General features: G+C 44.2%; 1 protein-coding gene across 1 annotated transcript in view; it reads left to right on the forward strand.

Annotated features, from left to right (window-relative positions):
- Positions 1–307: 307 nt before the first annotated feature.
- LOC115378962 (E3 ubiquitin-protein ligase RNF152-like) overlaps positions 308–23,860 on the forward strand; it is a 61,651-nt gene continuing 38,098 nt past the window's right edge. The window contains exon 1 of the mRNA XM_030079558.1: positions 308–482. The gene's annotated coding sequence lies outside the window, so the exon portion shown is untranslated. The remainder of the gene's footprint in view (positions 483–23,860) is intronic.

Consider the following 23,860-nt stretch of genomic DNA (forward strand, 5'->3'; position numbering starts at 1 on the left):
GGAGCCACTGGAGCCATCAGAGCGCAGCGGTGCAGCAGGACTCCTGGCTGTCTGATCGGGCTCAGCATCACACACACACACACATTCACACACACACATGCACAGACACAGACACACAGACGCTCCGACTCATTATTACCACTATTATTTTAACCATGTTCCGTGCCGGAGCGGTGCAGCCTGTTGTGCGTTGCCCTTCCTCTCCCTCCCCACCTCCGGCGAGAGGGCGTCTCCGTTTTTAGAGGCAGGTTTGAGCTAATAAGGTGCGAGCGGAGCGGTGGGAGGGCTCTCGGCTCCTCGGCGCTGCCCTGAAATAGGAAGAAAACAGTGACAGCCGCGCCACCCGCTAAACAAGGCGAAGCGCACGGCAACAAATCTCGCAATCGCTGCCCCGTTTAAATGAGCGGAGGAGCCGGCGGGAGGAGAGCGGAGCCAGACGGCGCACAGGATCGCTGCTCTTATCCGACACGGGAACCACAAGGGTGAGTTTGATTCATTTTCCCATTTTTTTTTTTAATTTATTATTTTTTTTGCTCTGTCTTACATGGTGGATTTTTTTTACTGCCTTCATGTCCGCTGAAGGGCTTGTGTTTTAATGAGGAAACGGAACAAAGTTATTTCCCACACGGAGGGGTTTGCTTTGGCGTGTGTGTGTGTTTGTCTCTCTCTCTCTCTCTCTCTCTCTGTGCGTGTGTGTGTGTGTGTGTGAAGAAAAGAATGGGGCAGCATCACCTCTCGTTCTGATTCTTTGGCTTTTGTCCTCACACTTTTGCATGCATGTGTTCAGTCATAACGCGGAATACAGCGACATATGCAATTTTATTTTGCGGAACCGGACATCAATTTGTGCGGGCGCTTTTAGAACAGCGTTAATTTACGAGCAATTAGATGGATATAATTAACTTTTTTAGCCATCTGCATCCGTAGTTTTGCACAGATTCCACAAACGACATCTAGGTTTTTTTTTTTTTTTTTTTTTTTTTTGTGATATGCCTGCATACTGTTTAACACGGATATTTAAACCCTCTGACTGCTGGCTTTTAACCGAAGTCGTGTTTTATTCTAGCCAATATATTCTCCTCTAGTTCCCAGTCGCCTCCCAGCCTCCCTCCACTACAGAGCAGAGGTGATTACTTTCTTTGTCTTTGTATCACAAGCCGCTTCAATTGTCATTCAGATGCTATACGGCACCATTGTGGTCTAACAGCTCTGTCACATGAAAGGTGATGTGTGTATTCATCAGATACAATGGCCAGCCGGGGTCATTGTCACCCAGTGGCACAGTGGTTTGCTCCAATTATGCCAGGCGCAAGAACCAAGCCACCTCTTACCTTCATGTTGGGTACTTTGGGCATTTAATTGGCAGGGACTCGGAATGAGTAAGGTGGCTGGTTCACAGTCGTGCTCATGGGCACTTTGGCCACACCTTTTTCAAAGTTATTTGAGGTCTGCAAGGCAGGTTAACCCTCATCCGCCTCTAGGGCCAGGTTGAATGTAGTGATGTCATGAGCCTTGCTGTTGAGTGAGGCTTGTTTACTCCAGTTTGCTCGAGAGGGGGAAGCAGGATTGATAGCCAGATCCACAGCCAGCCACATACAACACTCTCATTGTTTTATTTTGGTGAGCAAAAATAACTGGGGCGCTATTAGGAACAGGATGAGGAGGAGATTTCTAGCACGAAGCTGCGTTGGAGAGTCTTAAAAGTCTTGGGTGCTGTTTCCCCACTAATCTAGGTTTCACATTTGGCAGAAACGAAGACGGACTTCTTTAACTTGCCTTTGTTTGCAGTGCATTAATATGTCATTTTATAGATTGCCTCGATGTTTTCTGCCTCTGTGAGCGCTGTATGGCATAATTTACCAGTGGAACTAACAAGCAGCAATTCCTTGTTGCCTTTATGAGCTTTCACATCTTTTCCCCGTGTCTATCAAATCATATTCCTCCATTTTGGTGTCATGCACTTGAAAGGGTGGCAGTGCACCAGGAACGAATTGGCATCCAAGCGTTGTGTGCATGTGCTTATAGCTGAACAGGCAGCAGCACGGCTCGCTTTCCCATTGTCTCTCTGACTTCCTGTGCAGCCTCTCTGCAGAGGCCTTCAGCATGGCATCTACCTTTTTTTTTTATTTTTTATAAATATATAAACACTTCTCTATTAAAATAAAACTGTACTACCAAAGGCATTTTGTGTGCTATCAAATGCATACAAGAAACTAAAAGGACAATGCGAGCGTAGTCAGAGGTGGCAGGCAAGACGAAACCAAGGCTGCTTGAAACAAATTTATAACAAAACATGGCATTTGCTACAAAGCTCGTGGGAGCTTTTCAGTCAGGTTTTTTTTTTTTTTCTGGTACTGTGCTGCAGTTGCATTCCTGAATAATGGCATTGTTGTACCATTATATACTTACAATCACGATGGTTTCTTTGCCAAGTAGTACAAATGTCCAGGAGTCTGTGTTGGTGACTCATATGGAGGACTGGTGTAGTAACAGAAGTACAAAGCGGCACACTCAGTACAGGAACAACAGGACCTCACACTGAGTGCAGGAGGACACATATATCACTCTGTGCATGTTCATGATGCACTCAATCACCATAGGCCCTATTGGCAGAATGGTATATGGTGTTGCTGCAGCTGAAGAGAAGGACGGAAAGAGTCCAGCAGTGCTTTGCACAGGGCTTCTCACTGACTCCCACGTCTTACCTGGAGTCACACGAAGTCTCTTCCACAAGCCCACGCTGGGCGCCATCACACCCACGGTTTGTTTTCTGTGGTGCAACCTGAAGAAGAAAAGCTGCAATTTTGGGATTTGTATTTTGCTCAGGATCACAGAAAGCAGGGCTGTTAAACAAAGGGGGCTTGGGCTCGCAGAGGGGCTCGGGTAGTAGAGTTTTCATAACCTGTCATCGCACCAGGTTAAGACTTTTTATATTTGCAGGTGTTTTTATTCCCTGTAGCTTCAGCTAAATGTGATAGACTTGTTTTTATGTTTATGCACTTGCACCCGTACACACTTTGCATTCTGGGTCATTTCTTGTAGCTGGCCTGCGCTGCGTTCTCCCTCCTAATGAAGCGCCCTTCAATTAGCCTCAAAAATGGAAGGAGCCCCAATTATTCGGTGCCACCTGAGCCCAAATGGCACAATTCTGCAGTGAACAAACTGAACTGAAGGAGTAAACGTGCAGGAGTTTGTTGCTTGTTGTGAATGAGCCCAGGCATGGTGAGCACCACAAGCCATTTAGACATTTCCCCCCAAGACATTTTAGTCTTTGTTTAATTATATAGAAGGACAAGGCTCTGAAACTCTTATCAGAGTGATCGTTGTTTATGTTTGTCTTAGTCATTCAAACACATTAGCAAGATTAATCTGCAATCATCGTTGGAACAAGATAAGGGATTTGACTTGCATAACATTATTCAGCGCTTGCATTCGTTGGCGGGGAGCACATGGTGTTGTGGAAGAAGGAGCCGTGCCATGCCAGGAAAGCTAATTTGGGACATTATAATAGAGAAGGTCAAATCAGTGCAATTTTTTTTTTTTTTTTAAAGTAAACTGTGCATGTGTCATGTAAAAGGCACACAGCTGAGCACCGTCCCGTCCTCCAACAACTTGGAAGAAGTCCAGATTATTCACGACGATGGAATTCAGCTGTTTTCGAGTCTCTAAATCCCCGGAGGATGTGTTTTCTGCACGTCACCTACACTTATCAATATTTACTCGGCTATATCTAACAGCTGTCTGATGCCTTTTGTGAACAGTCAGAGGGAATGGAAGTAAACACTGCCTTTTGAGCTGGCTGAGACGGGGGAAGCGTAGACACGTTCGAAGCTTTGAAATTGTCCTTTGGAGCTTAACTTGTACTGGCAGCTTATTCTAGCTTTTTTTTCCCTCACCGCTCCTCACTTTTGACGGAAGTGAGATATTTGAAATCTGATGCCACAATCCTGGCATCAGAAAAGATTACAGAAAAGGCTTTCTTCTTTGTCAAATTGAAATCGGCAGCTCTTTTTGTGGTCCCGGATCTTAATTTGAACATGTTGTCCGGCGTGTAAAGAGGGTTGAATCGGGGCGATTTTTTTTTTTTTTTTGGGTGCAGCGATTTTTAAGCACTTGTTTCAACCACAAATTAATATTTTGATGAGCAACAGCAGCAGCAGCTCCAGCAGCTTCTGGCCTAGTCACTGGATCAGCTAAGTGGATATGACAAGACATTCATTAAGTAGATAAATTGTTTTATGTCAGCTTCAAATTAAATATGTCTACTGATCTTATTTTACAGTGGGATTATACTGGTCGTCTGATGCTACAAGCAGATAGAGGATTCAGTGCCTGCGGGATTAGCCTAGATTACATCCTCCATGCTCAGACTTTTGCCTCTCAGGTTGGTGTTTGTGCAGCGTCTCCAGGGATTCCTCAATCCAACCCCCCCTCTGTCCTCCATACATCACCTCCCACTTTATTCTCTCTCTCTCTCTCTCTCTCTTTCTTTTCTTTTTTTTTTTCCAAAACTGCACCTCGTCTGTCTCCTTCATTAATTTTCCCCTCTCCCAAGACATCGGCAGGTCCGTTTCCACCTTTTTTCCTCTGCTTCATTTGCATCTTGGCTCCACACGGCTGCCCAAGTGTTTTCTGGGAGTCAGGTGGCTAATTGGTTCCCATCTGTTGGGAGAGAGCGGCCTGTATGGGATCTCGGGCAATTTGTGTCAGGAGTTTTACCATATTGATTCAGTTTTTCCTGGGCCCCCGAGTTCACAGCCTGCGTTAAGGCTTTGTTTTCCTCATGTTTTGGGAGGAGTCTGGCTCTATTTTTTTTTTTTTTTTTTTAATTTAAGACACTTTCGGACAACCTCTGGGTAGGGTTGGGCGATATAACAAAATTTTTTATCAATATTATGATATGAAATTAGACATCATCTGGGATTTCAGGTATGATGATGTCTTTTCTTGGTTTTAAAGTATGCATTGCAGTAAAGAAATGCAGTTTTCTTAACTTAGACTGTTTCAGCTGTTTTTATTATTTCTCTCCACCTCCTTTCTCATTATATCCACATTACTGATGATTGTATCGCAAAAGTCTCTCAGGTGTAAATATCTTATGGTCGTCACAATATTGATATCAAAGCATTTGGCCAAAGATGTCGTGATATTTGATTTCGTCCAGCTCTTCCTCGGGGGGTTTGCTCTTCAAAATGAGACAGATTGCAGAGTGCTGGGAGAGTCTGTGGAGTAGTGTTTGTGTCTTATGGCAATGCAGAAGATTTTGATCCTTCTCGTCCTGTAAAGTCCTTCAAAACTGACACAGTGTGTGTGTGTGAGAGAGAGTGAGAGAGAGAGAGAGAGAGAGAGAAATGAAATGCAGTGATCTGCTATCCTGATGCGGCACTTCTTTATCCTGCAGTCAGGACTTAAGAAGCACTTGAGCTCGGCGAAGATCAGGGTCTCAATTGCATATATTCAGGCCTGTTCTGGACGCGGAGGAATGAAACAGATAATGTGTGACCGGAGTCATTGCCTGTAATTTCGCGATCACTATCTTCAGCCCGAGCTACTTGCCCTAAAAGGTAAAAAGTGCAGAGGAAGTGGTCAGGTCTGGCACATGCACAGCAAACCCAAACAGGAAGTTGCAGGAAATAGCGACAACGGCGAGATACCTGCTCCGACAGACACAAGCCAGCGCGAACCACGGCTCTCTACTTCCTCATGTGAGGCACGCAACATGAAAACATTTTTTGTATGCAGAGGGCCGCGCGATGGGCAGGCCATGTACACAGTCTCTGCTGGCTCTCGGCCTTACAGCACTTACCGCACCTCCTTGGCGTTCAGTTTCAGTGACGAATTCGGCATCTGGCCTCCGTGCGGCTACATTAATGGCCCAGGCTGATTCGTTTTGTGATGAGATAAACCAAACGCCGGTATTTGATGATATCCAGCTCGTGTGCGTTGTTTCTTTTCCCGTGCAAATCGTCGCTTAAGCGGTGTCGACTCCACTCCGGGCGCGCTTTTGTCTTCATTTAGGCATTCGGCCGATGCTCGGTCCAGTCTTCCAGAGAGTGAGCAGGTGAGCATTTTTATAGTCTTGCTCAAGGACACGTCGTCAGCAGGACACGTGGCTGTTAATGGACATGCATGTTTGGGATGATTGACCCTGTGGCCTTCTTGTTACAGGGCGGGCGGGCGGTCTTGCTTTAAAGCCGCCCCGCTGCCAAAACCCGGTGGCCACCCAGAGCACAAATAAGTGGCACACAGTGAGCGAGATGGATGGATGGATGGATGGATGGATGGATGGATATATACTGTAGGAGCTCCCCAGGGAGGAATTCTCACAGCAGCTACTCACTTGAGACGTGGGGCACAACGTCGCAAATTGCTATGATAAAGCTAAATATAGCTGGACAGCAGAGATTGAGCGGGAAGGAGGAGGAAGTGCTCAGGGCTGAGGAAGGCTGCCCTTTTTTTTTTTTTTTTTTTTTTTTTTTTTTTGAAACTGACTGCAAGCTGTTGTGTTGGTGTCATTCTGACTTGAGCTTCACGAGAAGATTTTTGAAGGCTTACATCACGGACTATATCATGGCAGTAAATTTTAAAGGTGGCTGTTTTGAGTCCTTTGAGGCAGAATCACTCCGAATAATCAGCTACAAATGTTTGCCAAGGTGGTCTGGGCTCAATAATTGATATTATATCAATATCTTGATTTCGTTTTGTGGCATAAATGCTGCCTTTTTCTGGTTTTAAATGCTGCATTACGGTGAAGGGTATGTAGTTTTCTGAACTTATTAACACTGCTGTAGCCGCTCTGGTTATCATATTCAAATTACTAATGATTGTTCATCAGAAACTGTGTATGTAAATATCTTATGAGCGCACCAATATCTCCACAATCGATATCACGGTATCTGCTCAAAGATATCCTGATATTTGATTTTGTCCACATCGCCCAGCCCCAGTGCCAGGTTTCAAATATCTATCTGTAATGGTGAAATGGGGTGGAAAGAACGTCTCAATTGGCTACAATTCAAGAACACAAAAGGAATTATGAGGAGGTTATTTTAATTAATAAGCCGGGTCTGACCACACCCACGCATTTCAATCTGATTGATTACTGTGGCATGGTTTTACCAACCAGTTAAACCTTTTGTGCCAAAACTTCCAAAAAAAGAATCGGTCAATAACTAATGAATCAATAACTTTCCTTAGCTGCTACCTTAAATTTTTTTTGAGAGTTTTTTTTAAATTAAAGTTGCAGAAACTTTTAAAGCTGGTTTTTATGGGTCGTAGAGGCAAAATTACTCCTCATTATCACCAATTTATTTGTACCGATTTTCACCTCTCTGTAACTAATGGGATGATACGACTAAGCTGTGGAATTTGGGGCCTTATTGTAGCGCCCCCTATGGTCCCATCGCTGCAGACATATCTCCATAGCGGTTGAATGAGTTATTGCACAAATACAGGAAATGATAATAACGGTCATGATGATAGCACAGAGTCTATGATTTCTTGCACTTAAATAAAATAAAACCTAAAACATGAAACAATAAAAGCGTTGACGCAATCACTCATAAAACCTCTGACTGATGAAATCTCAGGGTGAGTTCTCCACTCTGACCTTTGCCATCCCTCTGTCTCCTCATCGCTCTGCATCTCTTGAATTTTTATTCATAATGTTTCTCGCACGATCCCCTCCGAGACAGCTGTTGGTAATAAATCAGTTTCAAGCGCTTTTTTGAGCCGTAGCTGACAACTGATGGGGTGCCAGTGATGACCTTCTGTAATGAGGTAAGGTCTCCATGAATCTGCCAGTGGGAAGGGGAGAGAGGAGAAAAAAAATAAATAAATAAGTGGAATTTTTTTTTTCCTTGGCAGCAGGAGAGGGCGAATGGGTAGAATGAGCTACAGGAATGCATTGCCTGGGTAAATTTCATTTCCCAGAAAAAAAAAAAAGGGGGGGATTGGGATGAAAGAGATGGGAAAGGGGGTGAGGTGGAAGCTTGAAGGGGCAATTGCGAGAAGACAGGAGGAACTTGGAACGCCCGACCTTCAAGGTTATCCCGCTCGGGAGAACTGAGCCACGGATTGAGACGTGGCCGGACGCATCATTGATGAATTATTTTCATTTATTTATGATGGTTTTGTTTTCAGTTTGCTGCTGTCGAGGATTTGGTGGTGATTGTCCGCAGCAGGCGTGGGGGCTGATACTGGCGTGTTTGTATTTGATTCTCTTTCCCGGTGCCTGACACTCAATTTGTTTAGCGTCTCTATCTAAAATGAGGCTTCTGTGCATACGTACCGCCTTATTGATACACCCACTGACTTCGCCATTTATCCTTAATGACAGTATTTAATGTGTTTTTAGGGAAACCTGTGGCACTTGTGTTTTTTTTTGTGTTTTTTTTTGACCCAGGATTCCTGACAGGGATCCAATTTGAATCGATCATCGCCTCTCTGGTGTTCCTGTTGTTTTGTGGGTGTCTTTTTTTTATTTTATTTTTTTTTCTCCTCTGATGAATGCTGTTATTTCAGCTTCCAGGATGGATTGTGAAGGGTGACGAATGGTGAAGGCTAATGCACGCGCTGTTGTCAGAGGAAAAATCATTTGCCTTGCTTCACAATCCATTAAGTCAATGAGGAGAAGGAAACTTAAATCTGCAGCGGTGGGCGCGTTCTGCACACGGCCGCCGCTGACAGGATGTGGGCAGGCTGTTATTTGTGGATACAACACACATACCATTATATACATTACCTGCTGTATTCAGAGTGGGGAGGGTTACAACTAGCCAAGTGGAGTAAATTGTGCCTGTGGCAGCTAAGTTAGCCCTCCTAACAGCCACGTTGGCAGGCCAGCAGCTGATAAATAAGTCCTACAGAGGAACGTCAGGACGTGTGAGTCGTGACACACTCCAGGGCGGCCATATTGGAGCCGTGTCCTCTGCGATAATAGCAAACAGCTGCTTGGTTTCTAAATGTGTCATTTCAGAAAATTTTAAAAGATGTGGCTAGGTTCTGTTCTTTTTCTTTATTATTATTTTTTGACTGTGTCTTACTGTATGTTTTTCTGTGGTTTCATAATCTCAGCTTGTCAGCGAGCGGCGAACTAAAGCCAAAAAGTGGATATTTGTGACTGAATTGGCTCTTGGTGGGTTCCAGAGGGTTTGGGCTAAAGAAAATATGGTAAAACCGAACTACAAAAAAAAAAAAAAAAAAAACATTTAATCCACAATACACCCTGCAAACACACCACTGTACGAGAGCCATACAACCACCCACTTAACTGAAGAATTAATGAAAGTACTGAAAGTATTTTTTTATGCTTGTTTTAAATAGACAAAGCAGCACTTACTTTGCCTTTGAAAGAAGATCTCATATTGTTTTCCCCAATCTCAGAATGAACAAAAGTTATTTTTGCAAATTACAGAGAATATAAGAAATGGTAGTGTTTTTTTTTCTCCCTAAGGTACAAAAGAAACCGAATAAAAGCTGAACTGTGGGTTTATTGAACCGTTACACTCCTAATTGGTTACCTGTGTCAGAATAACCTGAAATCACTTTGGGCTTCAGAAGCTAATCTCCTGTGCCCACATCCGTTCTAAATTCAATCGGACATCCATGAAAATTTCCATTATTTGTGAAGAGCTCATTCTCCAGTGGACCTCTGTGACAACACCAGATGTGTTTGCTGGAAGATTTGTGATGCAAAATCCAAAATAAAAGGCTCTGTTTAATACGAACGGTCTACCTTGGTTTGCAAAAGTAACTGGTGGATTTTGGTGTTTCCGATCATTATGGTGGACAAAATTCACCGGAAAAATATCGGAAGCCACGTATCGGCCGCCTAATAGAAACTGTTGGATGCTCAGGTGTGACAAAAGGTGGGTGAGGTGATGTTTTGGGCCCTCGGCAGTCTTCGGAAATATATCGATCTCTGTTACAATCACACATCCTCTTGTTGACACGAAAGGGTTGGGGGGGTCGCCTGTGGGAAAACCTCATGGTGGCCCCCAAAGGGTAAAACTGCTGTGGGACGCTGCTTCGGCTGAGCCACAGGGGTGTCCGTGTGGGTTTTCCGAGGGCGAGCCGCTGCGGGGTTGTCCTCGGAAAAACCTCACCGGGGCCTCAAGGGGCAAAACCGCTTGAGGGCCCCACATGAGCTGACCCACATGGGGCCCACGTGGGATTAGTGTGGGTTTGCCCTGCACACACTGTCCCATGGTCAGCACCAGGAGTTTTTTTTTTGGGTGGAAAATGATGCCATCTGAAATCCATCTAATCAAGAGAGCTCCTTCAAAAACACACATCTCTATCCCTGACAAAGACAACCGTTTCATGAACAAAGACGAGTAAGGATTTAAAAAGCGACCCGTAATTGTGCTTTTATCTCCGTCCCGACCTCCGTTCGGCGAGAATATTTGTCCGTGTTTGACATCTGGAAAGAAAACACTCTCCACCTTCCTTAAGTGGATTGAGAGCAAAATGAATAAGAGAGAGTTTTGGAGTTAGCGAAAACACAATTTGCCAGTCAGTCAAGCAGACATAGAGACAATTGCTCATTTGAACATTCGGTTTAAAGGGAGTACAATAAACTCACAGGAATTTGTCTTTGTGAAAGTTGGTGCAAAAAATGTAGTCATCTGAATACACACAGGCGTACACGGTGCTGGGCTTCAGAGCCAATCTAAGGCCACAGTACAAGATAAATTAGACTCTGCATATCTTATTAAACAGTGTATCTATTTGAGATTAGACAGCATGACACACACTGCGGTTGGTACATATAGTCAGGGGCATAAAGCCTTCGGAAGTCATTAATAATCATAGTTCTCATTATTGACCCGCATGTGTAATTGGGGTTTATGAGCAGGGGGAAAAAAAAAAAAAGACCAGAAACGACTCTTTATTTCTCGGGGTTGATTTCAATACAGTGAGAATTGTTGTTATTACCCCCAAACGAGGGGCTTTAATTTGTCACGGGTGGGGAGCGCGATTTGTCAAATGGTCCAGATACGATTGATGAGCGCGCCGGTGCACGGTCGATTAACGCCGGGACGTGCAGGCCAGACCTCGTAAATAGCTGCCCGTGTGGGATTTGCGTGCGAATGCGATGCCGCGAGCGATGCCGCCGCCGGCGCCGCCGGCCGGCCGGGGACGTATTTCACCGCCGCGCTCGCCGAGGCTCCGTGTGTCACTTCTGATCAGATGCCGGCGGGGGTGAGCGGCGCTGGACGAGGAGAATACATATCTGCGGCAGATAGAGCGTGATGGATGTCTGGCATTTTAGACGGATGAGTCTGTACAATATCCGTCAGCTGTGAAGGTCCACAGAACATAACTCCCCTGCACTATGAATGATGTATCGACAGAGATCTGAGCCCCCCCCCCCCCTCCCTTTGGGAGACGGGGGTCATTTACAACGCAACATGGGTGGCACAGCTCCACACCTGACTTCCTGACCTTTTCTGATCAGCCAAATGATGAACTGCAGCCACCACACTCAAAACACACACACACACACACACGTGCTTGCTTCATTGTGAATGGATACCTGTGTGATCTTTGCGTATAGATCGAACCAAAGGGGATTCCTGGAAAATGATAATCTTCCCCGTTCTTTTTTTTTTTTTTTTTTCGCTGCAATCTGCATGTTTCCGCCGCATCGCCTGATTAAGCAGACTAATCAGAGCTGTCGACCGGCTTGTCATGTCGCGCTGTGGCCGCGCGGTTAGCATCAGCGAGACACCTGACCCACTTTCTTTTATTCCAACATCTGGGGCTGTCTGCCTCGCTGGCTCTCACATGCCTCCATTATTTATAATGGGGACGTGACACAATCTGTGACAACCCCTCTTCATGAAAGCATCATGAGAAACATTAGAGGGAATGTCAACACTGGGATTTTTTTTTTTTTTTTTTTTTTGGCACCGGTGGCATATGGTAGCTGTAGGATTGCGCTCAGTTATGCAAGATGCAGCCACTTATTTTTTATTTCATATATATTTTTGTAAATTTTAAGATTTCTCTGCCCTGTGTTTTGTGGCCAGGTAAGCAGATACCCTCCTCCTCCTCCTTCTATCCACTCTGCCTTGCCATGGGCTGTCTAATTTTACTTGAAGATTTGACTTGGGGATTGAATCTGAAAGCTATTTCACCTCGTAATAAATGGCTTGCAGTGGTGGCTTGCTTGAGCCGGGGTCAGACGGGGTGTATTTTTTTATTTTTATTTATTTTTTTTAATAATCTATGTTAGGTTCCAGCATGCTGGGGGGCTGGGACGGGAGTCGTTAATATAGTTGTTATTTTTATTATTTTTTTATTTTTTCCAGGGTGACCTCCCCTGGTGAACCACGTGGTGCCTGTTTGGGGACGTCCTGTGGAAACGGCTGCATACTGTGTTGTGTCTGTAGGGTAGAGGAGTCACAACACACGCCTGCCGTGATTGAGATAATGTTTTTTTTTTTTTTTCTCCCCCCCCTTTTTTTTTTTCCTCCTCTGGTTACACAAGGACATGGCCCCCACAGGGACGAGGCTTGGTGGAGCCTTGGCAGTGAGTTCAAGTGAGGAAAGAGCAGAGACAGAAGAAAGAGGATGGAGGAAAAGACAAGAGAGAGGGCGGGCGAAGGAAAGAAGAAAGGGTACAAGAGGGAGCACGGAGTACACGGGCAGATGTGCAGGAGGGTAGAAAGAGTTTCTTTCCTTGTTTGTAAGTCTTTGTGGACTTTTGCAAGAGGCAAACCAGGTTTCCTGTCTCTTTCTCTCTAACGTCATCCTTAAAGTGCCAGTCTCTATATATCTCTTTTTATTTTATTTAATATTGTCTTCTATTTGGTGCAAATTAAGTGCTCATCATTGTGGTGTTTCTGCACTGCTCTTCCTAAACATCACCTGTCAATCAAAGAGTGTGGGCGGGGCTTGCATTTTCTCTTGATGGAGTTTGAGTTTGTCTTTTTTTTGGTGCTGCACTACCCAGCTCTTCCTCCTCTGTTTATTCCAAATAATCCTCTGTTGCTGCCAAAAACAAAAGCTGTGTCCCAGCAGCGAGCCAGAATGTCCAACATGTGTAGTGATGTCATTCGTGCCTCTTGGCGTCAGCTGGAAAATGTGAGCAACTTGCTGAAACTAGTGGAGATACTCTCTGTTCGCAGCGGCTGAACACAACATGGGGAGGATGTCAGTGTTTGGAAAATCCAAAAATCCACATATCAAACAAAAATCATGGCATTGCAGTGAGTATTTACTGAAAAAATAAATGTTTATAAGGCCCATTTTGGAGTGGCGTCTCGTGTCAAGATGTTAAATTTTGACTGAAAATAACGTCTCAGAGATTCACAGCAGGGAATAAATCACCAGTGTTGGGAAAGTTACTTTTGAAGTATAATAGGTTACAGATTAGTGGTCATCAAAGTAATGCAACTTAATGCATTTGATTACTTTTTGATTGCTTTTCCAGCAAAAAATGTGTTGGTAAACAAGCTGCTAAACAAGCTTCACACTGTACGGTGACACTCAAGCCCTTTTCTGATTCCAGAAGGAAAATATTGTTGAATTTCCAGAGCTGAAAGGTGTTTTTGTCCGACGACATGTCAGACCAGACCGGCTGCTCAGAGCGACGCGCTTTGATTTGATTGGCAGACGAGAGGCGGCGCCAGTTCAAACAAGAGAACCAATCGGAAACAACGCTCAAAAATTTTGAGATCATACTGTCAGATGAATGGAGCCTGTCTTTGATGGTTTTGCACTCAAATCTGTCCCACCGGCTTTACTGACCCGCTTCCTCGTCTGGAAATCTGCCAAATGAAGGTTTTCCTGCACAGAGAGAAGATGCAAATCAACAAAATGCACGTTGCATTCTACAGCTTTTGACCAAAAATAATATATTCGTATATTACCCCTTTGCAATCACCTAAATTTTGATTAGTAACTGCAATTTAATAACATTTTTTTCTCAGTATGTGTAAGTAGATGTAGGTAGTTACATGCGAGTTACTCCCCAACACTGTAACTCTGTGTAATGTTGACCGACGTTACTGCTAATGTAATGTTATGGACTGATGGGACGATCTCTATTAATGTTATTTTATGTTATCTATTGTGTTTGGTTGCTGCTGCTGTAAAAATAGTAAAAGTAAAATTCCTCCATCACACGAGTGTTTTGTAAAAAAGTTTTCACAAACTGGCTCCGAGGAGTGACAGATTATTTTATGTGAAAAATTTACTGATCCATTTTAGCTGTTTTATGCATAATTTATTGACTTGAGGTGACAGATAGTTGTTTCAGATCCAGATGAAACTTCCAAAGAACACTGCATAAAATCTTCTCTCTTGTCCTCATTTTTCCTTTGCCTGTTTCACCACTTAACATTTCCAATTAGATCGTTCGCCCTCTCTCTCTCTCTCTCTCTCTCTGTGTCTTGCCATTCATTCATACCATAATAAAGATGTACTGTTGTTGGATTTATCACTGCTGTCTGTGTGCTATGCTGCCAATGAGCCTGTCTTCACGGCCAAATTTATAAGCTTGGCAGTTCCTCCGCCGATCATTATTGGGCATAAAACAAGTCATGGGTGGTGGGGTTGGTGTTGGTGTTGGTGAGGGTTTGGAAGGGAAGGGGTGTTGAAATGAATCATTTTGCCTGTCCTCGTTTTTTTTTTTTTTTTTTTAAGCCGGTGAAGACACAGATCGGTGCAGATCGGTCGTAGAAATCAGATATCGTGTACGGTTGTATTTGTCTTTCTTGTGGTGTGTTTAAGCTGCATGCTGCATCTGTTTTTCTGCAATGTGCAAAGAAAATACATCTGGAAGTTCTGCACGCGCTTCTGTGCGGACACCCACTTAATTGCATAATGGTGACTGTGATTTTTGGCTCGTAACTAAATTAATGTAATAAAACCAGGAGGATTTACATGATGTTGCCTGCACTGCTGCTGACGAGAATCTTAGAATATTAGGAGCTGCACACTGGGAGTTGGTGTCAAATCATCGTCTGTTGTTGGGAAAAGTTTCAATCATGACCATTCAGTGATGTTGACTTGCCTCGATCCAGCGAGTGAATCACCACGGCCAGATTTTTGAGTTTTCCCGGGTTGAATCGTGACGTTCGGAACCGCTCTTGTTCCCGCGGGGCGGATTTGATCGGAATCTGTGCAAGATGCCTGATTGGCCGGCCGGCAAATTTTTCTAACGACAGGATGTGGTGAGAGCGAAAGAGACATGTTGTGATGCTCCAGACAGCAAAACTTATTTTGCCGATTTAGATAGATAGATAGATTGATAGATAGGTATACTTTATTGATCCCAGACTGGGAAATTCACACGTTACAGCAGCATCATCAATAAAAACAAAAAATTAAAAATTAAAATTAAAAGTATATACAATAGAGACTAAATATGCGAAATATATACACTAAAGACACTAAGGGCCCTATCTTGCGCCAGACTCCCTAAACCCGCTATTTGCGGATTTAGGATTTAGGAAGAGGCGTTCCCCCGTAAAAGTTGCTATCTTGTGCACCTCCCGCTATCCGCAAAACACCTCCGCTACCCGCTATATTATGAATAGGCGTGTTTTGGGCGTTATGCCAGTTAAACCAATCAGTGTGCCAGGTGCCATTGCCTTTAAGGGCAGGATGCGCTATCCTAAATCCTAAATCCTAAACCCGCGATGGAGAGAGGGAGGTAGATTTTCTCAGGGCTTCTACTGAGGCTAAAGCAAGTTGGCTTTATATACATATTATATATTATATTATAGGCGAGTTAATTCGGGAGGTGGAGCCACATGTGTCCAAGTGGACGTGTCACAAGGTTGTACTGATTGAGTAAAATCCCCGGCCACACCACACACACACAAGAGGCAGAGGTGGAACTATGTGTAAACTAATTTATTGACAAGGTAGATTGGGCAAATAAAATATTAAAAATAAAAATAGCCTATAGCACAGCTGCTGGCTTATGATAAAACAATAAAACGTGCTGGCGTAAGTGTCCAATTAAAGCAGTCTTTCCTCTAAACAGTCTATATGAGTAATATACTCAGTCGATTCCGGCGGCGTCCCGGTATCAGTCCGACCGTGTGCGTGACGAGGCTCCGTCGGGGCGCGCATTGAAGCCGCCTGGGCGCGCTCTCGTAACAGCCCAAACTTTAGGGATAGCGGATAGCGGGTGGTCCTGACCACCCGCTATCCGCTATCCCTAAAGTTTGTGCGCAAGATAGCAACTTTAGGGAAAGCGCATGAAACATGCCCACGAACACACCTCCAGGCGCAAATGACGGAGTCGGCATAAGGATAGCGGGTAGCGGGTGGCGCAAGATACCGTTTAGGGATAGCGGAAGCTCCTAAATCCGCAATTTGCAGGTAGCGGGTAGTGGCAGCGGATAGCGGGTGGCACAAGATAGGGCCCTAAGGGCTAAGTATATACAATAAAGTAGCCTGAGAATGTGAGATGTTTAAGTGTTGAAATGTAAGAAATGTAAGATATACTGATGAAAATAATAAATATGAAAAATGAAAAATACAGATAGTAGATTTCTTCTTCTTTGAGAAATTTAAGGCATTGATAAAGGGCGGAGGGCAGTGTGCCAGTGATCACTGATCCAGTATCATTGATGCGAAATGAATGAAGACATCAGTCCATAATCATTTTAATATGCTTTTATTGTGAAAGTCCCATGGCACATTCTTGTTACAGTTTCTGTCCTTTCCTAAAGAAATTAAAACAGACAGGTCAGCCAAGAAAAAGACAATCAGGATATTTACTCTCCGGATGGGAATAAAACAGTGTGGAAATATTTTGGATTTCAGTGAAAATTCTCCCGTCTGGACTGAATAGAAGCGACGGGTGACTCAAAAATCCCGCTTAGAAAAATGGGAAATTAAAGTTCTCTATAAGATGTTAAAACCTTAAAGCTCTCTAAACCACTGAGCACGCAGAAGAACCTTGTAAATGATCTTTCAAGGTCATCTCAGGGCTCTTAAGTTAAGAAATAAAACATTTCCACTGAAACCGGAGAAAAGTAGCACTTCATAGTGAACAACATTAAAAAGTTTTTCAGAGGTCTCTTTTGAGATCAGAAACAATCTGTTGTTTTCATTTAAATGTGCGGAAGAGTTCAGTGATGACATTGTCAAATCATATTTTGGTCGCTCTTTGTGTTTTGGTGTAAATGCAGCTGATTTTGTCAAACGTGCACATGACATCGTCTCATGTGGATCGTCGGCCTCGAAATTGAACTGAATTGAAATGGCATTGTGGCAGAGTTGATGTCGGCAAATATCGTGTGGTTGGTCAAAGAATGAATATCGTATTGCGATGAAGTTTCTGATTTACAGCCCTACTGATGATGCAAGCAGTTAAATCATTAAATGATCTCTGATACACACGTGACACTGAATTACAGCTGGGAACCAGGCTACATGTTGACCAGAAGAGATACCGTGCAAAATTTTCCTCTGCATTGTATTTGCGACTCAGCCTGTTCAACCTCTTGTCAAAACATCACCAAGTGCATCGCGTGTCTTTATTTGCTGACACTGCATCTTTGTCTCAAGTTTAATTCTGTGGTTGGGGTCCAGTTCTGTTTAGCTGTAAGTATAGGTTCCTCAGAATTGCATTGTGGTTAGAAAGGGAACTGAGAAAAAGGAACTGATTTTGCTCTGTAGTTTCTGTTTGAGAGAGAAGTTGCAAGAAAAGACAAAACATTCTGAACAATAGTGTTAAATCCTCATTTGGAAATCTAATATATGAACATATATGCCTCTGTACCAGAGTATGTCTAATGATAATTTTTCCATATATAGTCATGTATGAACCAAACTCATATACCTCCCTCTGTTATGTATATGTGTAGCCCAAATGTATAACTTACATATGTGCATATATGAAAACAACATATTGTCCTTATGTGGTCATATGTGCACCCATACCTGCAGCTGCTGACTCAAAAAATTAGAGAGGACACCTGTACTTGCAGTATGTTAATTATATGTGTCGTATATGAAAATGCACATATGCATATATGCATATATGCCTTATATGCACGTATATATTTCTGTATAATCAGGTTGTCAGTACCAAACATGTGGGATTAGGTCTGTAGTTTTAGCAGTAATGGTGCAGCCCTGTGCTTTTGTGTGGACAACTTAGAAATGCATTCAAATAAAAACTGTTATCCTCATGTCGTCTCGGCCACCAGGGAGTCTGCAGCAGCAGCAGCAGCAGCGGCGGCGGCGGCGGCGGCGGCATCCCATTTAGTTCATCTAGCAGAAATCCGCCGCTCGACGCCCGGGCCTCTAATGTGTCTTTACTGCTCCGGGAGAGCGCTTCATTGACTTTGCCTCCCTCTTTTCGCTCTACCTAGTTAGTAAGTCTGAATCGGGCACACGAACACAAGCGGCGGCGTGGGGGCCGCTCCACGTTCCCTTCTGCTACATTAGGCGCCTCCATGTGTGTGCATCTCCATGGCAGCCAGCGCGGCTTTGCCTGGTACCTTGCCAGGGGGGAGGTTGACAGTCACATGTGGAGCAGTGGGACCTGACCCTTCCAACACACACACACACACACACATGCACACACAAAGAGAATTTGTCATAGCCATGTTGCCGGGGCGATATCAAAGTCCCCGTGAAATGAACTCCACTTCCTGGAAAACAGTGTGTCTTTAACGGTGAGCTCATGCTGCACCAGTGGGCGTGAATAAAAATTTCAACCAATGAAACCTTCACAGATGTTGGAAGAATCCCGCCCACTCACCCAGCCCAGCGAATCAAACTGCCTCATTCCCTGACTTCCCATTGGCTCACACATATCAGTGATCTCTCCCTGTGATGTTTCCTGTTTTCATGCTCTTTGTTTTCAAATATTCCAGTAAGAACAAAGTGCTGTTCCTCACGTCAGGCCAATAAATTGTATTAAAAGTGCACGTCTGAAGAGTGGACGCTGATTGGCCAACCGCAGTAACTCCTTGAATTCAAATCATGCTGCGTTCGGGTCTTCCTTGTCAACTTACAAAGTCAGAAAAATGTCACGCCCACATTATATTTACACCAGGTGTTTGTGCTTGGATCGTAATTTCAGGTCATTTGAGGTGTCGAGAGGCTGGACCAATGATGTCGTCCTGAAAGTGAGCACACATTTTAATGGAAAAAAAATCCTAAAAAGTTACCATTTACCTGACTTTGTTTAAAACCTGTCCGCATGTTGAGGCGACCATTCAGATTTACAACTCAAATGTCCAACTTTTATGAGTTGACGAGGTCTGCATGAACGCATAATGAGGTAAACGCACCGAGTGGAGGCTTTTCAGTTCACAAATGCTGCAAACTGGCCTGATTAGACACTTGCATTTAACTGGAATTAATCCGAACCGCTCAAACTACCACTAAACTGATTTAAGCTGGAACCAATCCCAATCCTGTTTTTGACAGCGTCGTCATGAAACATCCCTGATCTCACACGTGTGATGGCAAAGGGACATTTTGGAGCCCTTTCATGTGACGTCGGTGGCACTCTAAATCACCGTGATGTTTTGGAGTCCCCCCCCCCTCTCGCCCCCGACTGTTCCAAAAAACCGTTTTGCCTTTTGTTAATGGAACAGGCAGTTGTTTTTCTCCATGTGAGCGTGTTTCCACACAATTTGAATTAATTGGATTGTAAATTGATCCTACTTCAGAGCTGAAACCCTGGAAGCCGGAGCTTTGGCTGCATACAACAGTTTAATCTGAATACTAAATGTTATTAAAAGCCCTCCCTGCTTCCCCTGTGTAGGACAGTGTGTACCTGGTAATGAGAAAAAGCCCCTAGGGCCTATTGCATTCATTGTGCACCAGCGTGGTATAATTCAGTAATTAATTGCCTTAGTGCCTGGATGGTGCTGTAATGGTTTGAAGATAAACAGTATGACTTGCCTTCACAAGGTGTTGTCAGCGCTCCCGTTCTCGTCTTTCCATCCGAAAATGTAAACAGGAGGAGACGGAGTCAAACCAGCAGTGGCTTTATAACGGAGCTCGCAGAGCGCTATGCAAAAGGTGCATGTTCGAGATGTCACACTGACTCTCTTCATCTAAAAGGCTCCATTCCAAAACACCATATATTGATTTTGAAACAACAACAACAACAACAACAACAACAACCAAAACCTGCCTTGAATTCATCAGTAAATATTCAAAAGCACTGCAGATGCTATAAAAGGCCTGAGGAGCTGGAATACGCGATTTCTGCAGCGACGAGTTAATTTAACCCGTATCTGCATTCAGATTAGACTGAAGTCGTCAGAGACAGGTGACGAATCTATATGACGGCGTCTTTGAGAGGGAGAACGGTGACACATCTGGCATATTTATAGTGGGAGAGTGGTAATAACCATAATCATCATCGCGTGGCAAGGAGGTCATTCAGTCTCTCCATCTTCTGTTTTTGCATTGGAGACGTGGTCTTAAAACGCTAGCTTTCAGGATAATTCGCATAAATCGATCGCTGACCACGTTAATGCGTTTAAAATATGCAGAACGTTTTGGAGTGAAACGTAGCTGCGAATGTTTAAAGACTGGATGCCACTTGTGAAATAGGAGACGTCTCATTAGTGGTTTCATAATGCATTCGAATGAATGAGTTGAGTGTTACACACACACACACAAAAACACACACAGTGATGCATGCTCTAGATAGCAAACAGACTTGGTGTAACGCTATAGTGAAGATGTAAAAGCAGTGATATTATGATATATGTTATGTTTTTAAAGACAGCACCTCCAGATGACTTTAATTATGAGCCATAATTGTTTTACATTGATCCAATCATTTTTAATGGCAGTTGTCCCTTTAAAACAGGAGATATCTCATTTTGCAGTGTTTTGATAATGAATTTTTAAGAGTGTTATGCAGCAGTGCATGAAGAGATGACTTTAATCGTGACCTATAATGTGCTTTGCTTTCATGCAAACTGTTTTTTTTTTTTTTTTTTCTAAGAGCAGTTGTCACTTTCACATAGGGGATAATCTCATTTCGCAGCAAACGTCTTGCTTTAGTGGATTCGTTACCGGCTAATTTTAATACGAGACGCTGCTGAAACGTGCTCAGCCGCTGTGCTTCACTATTCAGAGTACAGCGCCTCTGCCTCTGCCTCTGCCTCTGCCTCGGCGCCCGCTCTGCTTACACAGCCATGGCTCAGAGGAGCCCGAGACGCGTCGCACAATGTAGATGACAGGATAAAAAGAGAAAGAGACAGAGCGGTGGAGAATGAATGAGGAAGGGAAGCGGAGAGCAAAAGAATGGAGGGAGTGATAGAACGAGAAGCGAAAAGGCCAGGGATGGAGGATAAGCCATGTGTGCCTTGTCTTGACATTTCTCTCTGTCTCCCCTGGGAATGAATACCCGATATAAACGCTCCGAACTGATGATGGAGGGGGACGGGAGACGAGGAGGAGGAGGAGGAGGAGGAGGAGGATGGCTGAGAGTGGGGCTTGTTTGAGCTGCATTAGCTATTACACACAGCAGAGTTGGCCTATAATTTGGTTTTAAGTTGATGTAATTAAGGGGTTTGGGCCTCAGCAGTTTTCCCCGGGCTAATTTGTTTAGAAAAGCGCCGATTTCCCCGCCGGCAGCCGCTGACGACGGTCGGCACGGTGACTGCGCTGCTGCCGGTGGTGGTCATGGCAACAGGAGGGCCCACAGGTGTCCATATTGATATCTTTGTCTAGCTAGCTGCTCCCTGAGTGGTCTGGGTTTACCTGCAGCACCCTGCGCCGGCTGCTGTTTGTCCACACAGCGGCAAACGATGTCAAACCATAGCAGCTGGATATCGCATGCTGTTTTTTTTTTTTTTTTTAAAGAATCACTCCAAAATGAAATGTACTCCACCTCTGTGGGGGAAAAAAAAGGAAAAATCAAGGCACTCCACTTGAGACTTTAGAGAGAAATGCATTGCAGGATTTTTCAAAAACGTGCTTTTTCTTTCAGAATAAACTCCATGTCCTCCACCTTCTTCTCTGTTATCACTTTCAAGACGCTCACCTGTGTATGAAATGCCCTCTATTTCAGTGATATAACTTCTGCTGTTGTAAAATAACGGCGCCACAAAATAAAATCACAAGAAGCTGTGGGCCTGTGTGTGTGGGGGGGGGAGCATTCCAAAGCGGCTCAGAATATAATCAAAGTTACAAGGTTGGAAGCTCTTGCACATTCATTAAAGCTTCACTACAGCGCCATCGTACACAAGCACATAGAGAGAGCACAGGCGTGTGTGCTGTGTGCACCATAGTGAGGCTTTAATAACTGTGTGTTTGCAAGCAAGAGCTTCCAACCTTGTTATTCTGACAAAATAAAAACGCACCACTGTGGGTTTTTAAAGCTGCACAGAGCGAGAGAAGAAAAAAAAAAAAAAAAACCCCGACATGCTATCAGCCTAAATCACAAAGTGGGGCTGCAACAGAGAACAGTGTCCCATTTCCCCCCCTAATTGAGATGCAGTAGATTCACCCTACTTGGCAAAATGAAATCCTGGCACCGAGGATGGACACTTCTCCACTCGGAGGAAGTGACAAATTGAATCTTGAGAGTGAAATACAAACTGCTCCGTCCAGCGGAAGCCGGATTCGCCGGCGTTACATCTTCTGCCTTTCGGCCCCGTGGGATCCTTTTGATATAAAGTGATGACAGGCCGGCTCGGCTGGTAAACACGAGCGTGCTGTCTGCAGTTTGCCGACATCACCGGCGCGCTTTATGGCTCATTGAAGTGAAATTTTTCAAAGGCGCTGCGTTATCTCTCGCTCGTCTAAAGCTGCACTTTGCTGCTTAACACGTTAAAAGATATAACACGGATATGAGGCGTATTTCCTCGGATGAACGTATGATAACGTTTTTAAAGTCGGCTTCTTCTTCATTTCGGAGTTGTGGCTATGATATTTGGCCCCCGCGAAATGGAAATGTAGTGTTTTCAGAAAATGGACTCAATTTAATTTCTGAAAGCTCCTCGGAAAAGGCCTGGGATTATCCTCAGGCGGCGTCATGACTGTAACTGTGCCATTTCCCCATTTTTACCGGAGAGAATCGGTTAGCGCCGCCTCCCCACCTCCACACGCCGCCTTTCTCCGCGGCCTTTACAAATGACTGCCGACGCCGCTCTGATAATTTAACCACTTTTCTACATCAAGTCTGGCGGTTCACCCGTGCCACGCTGCAGTTTTTTTTGGGGGGGGATTGGTTTTTCCCGGGAAAGGGAGAAGCGTCTTATGAAAAAGGAAAGCATTATCTGCGTCCAGAGGGTGAAGGCGTGCGGGGCGGGAAGCGGCTGTGCGGCTTCTTCCTCAGACAGCCGGGGATAATCGGTCCTCCCCATGGGTGGTCGGGCTCACTCACAGCACGAGTGGGACGTCTGATTAGGGTTGCAAAGGTGTGGAAAATTTCTGGTAAATTTCTGGAAACTTTCCATGGGAAGTTCAGCTGGGGAATTTTGGAAATTTTGTTTTGTCATAAGCAGACATGCGTGCAAACTCATGACATTTTTGACTTTGACTTATTTTGAGTAGATTTTTTTTTTCTCAGTCCTTCAAGATTGATGGTGGATAAATGAATAGAAATAGGCTCAATGAATACATGAACACTCCTCAGTCAGCAGCTGAATCAAACTATAACCTCCATTCTTATATGAAAACTGTATTTCTAAGAAAAGTGGTTTGCAGAAGGCAGAAGAACCAGCATCACAGTGGAGCTCGCTGGCTGATAGAAAGCCTCTTAAATAGCTACTAAACACATTTTGACTTATTTTTTCCAGTTAAACTTTAACACCATAGGTCAAATATATTTACCCCAGTCATATCATCAAAACCTCCTTGACTGGATGTCGTCCGTGGGCTCAGATGGAGGCCGAGCCGTGTG

Source organism: Myripristis murdjan, chromosome 20, assembly GCF_902150065.1.
Source record: "Myripristis murdjan chromosome 20, fMyrMur1.1, whole genome shotgun sequence".
NCBI lineage: Eukaryota > Metazoa > Chordata > Actinopteri > Holocentriformes > Holocentridae > Myripristis > Myripristis murdjan.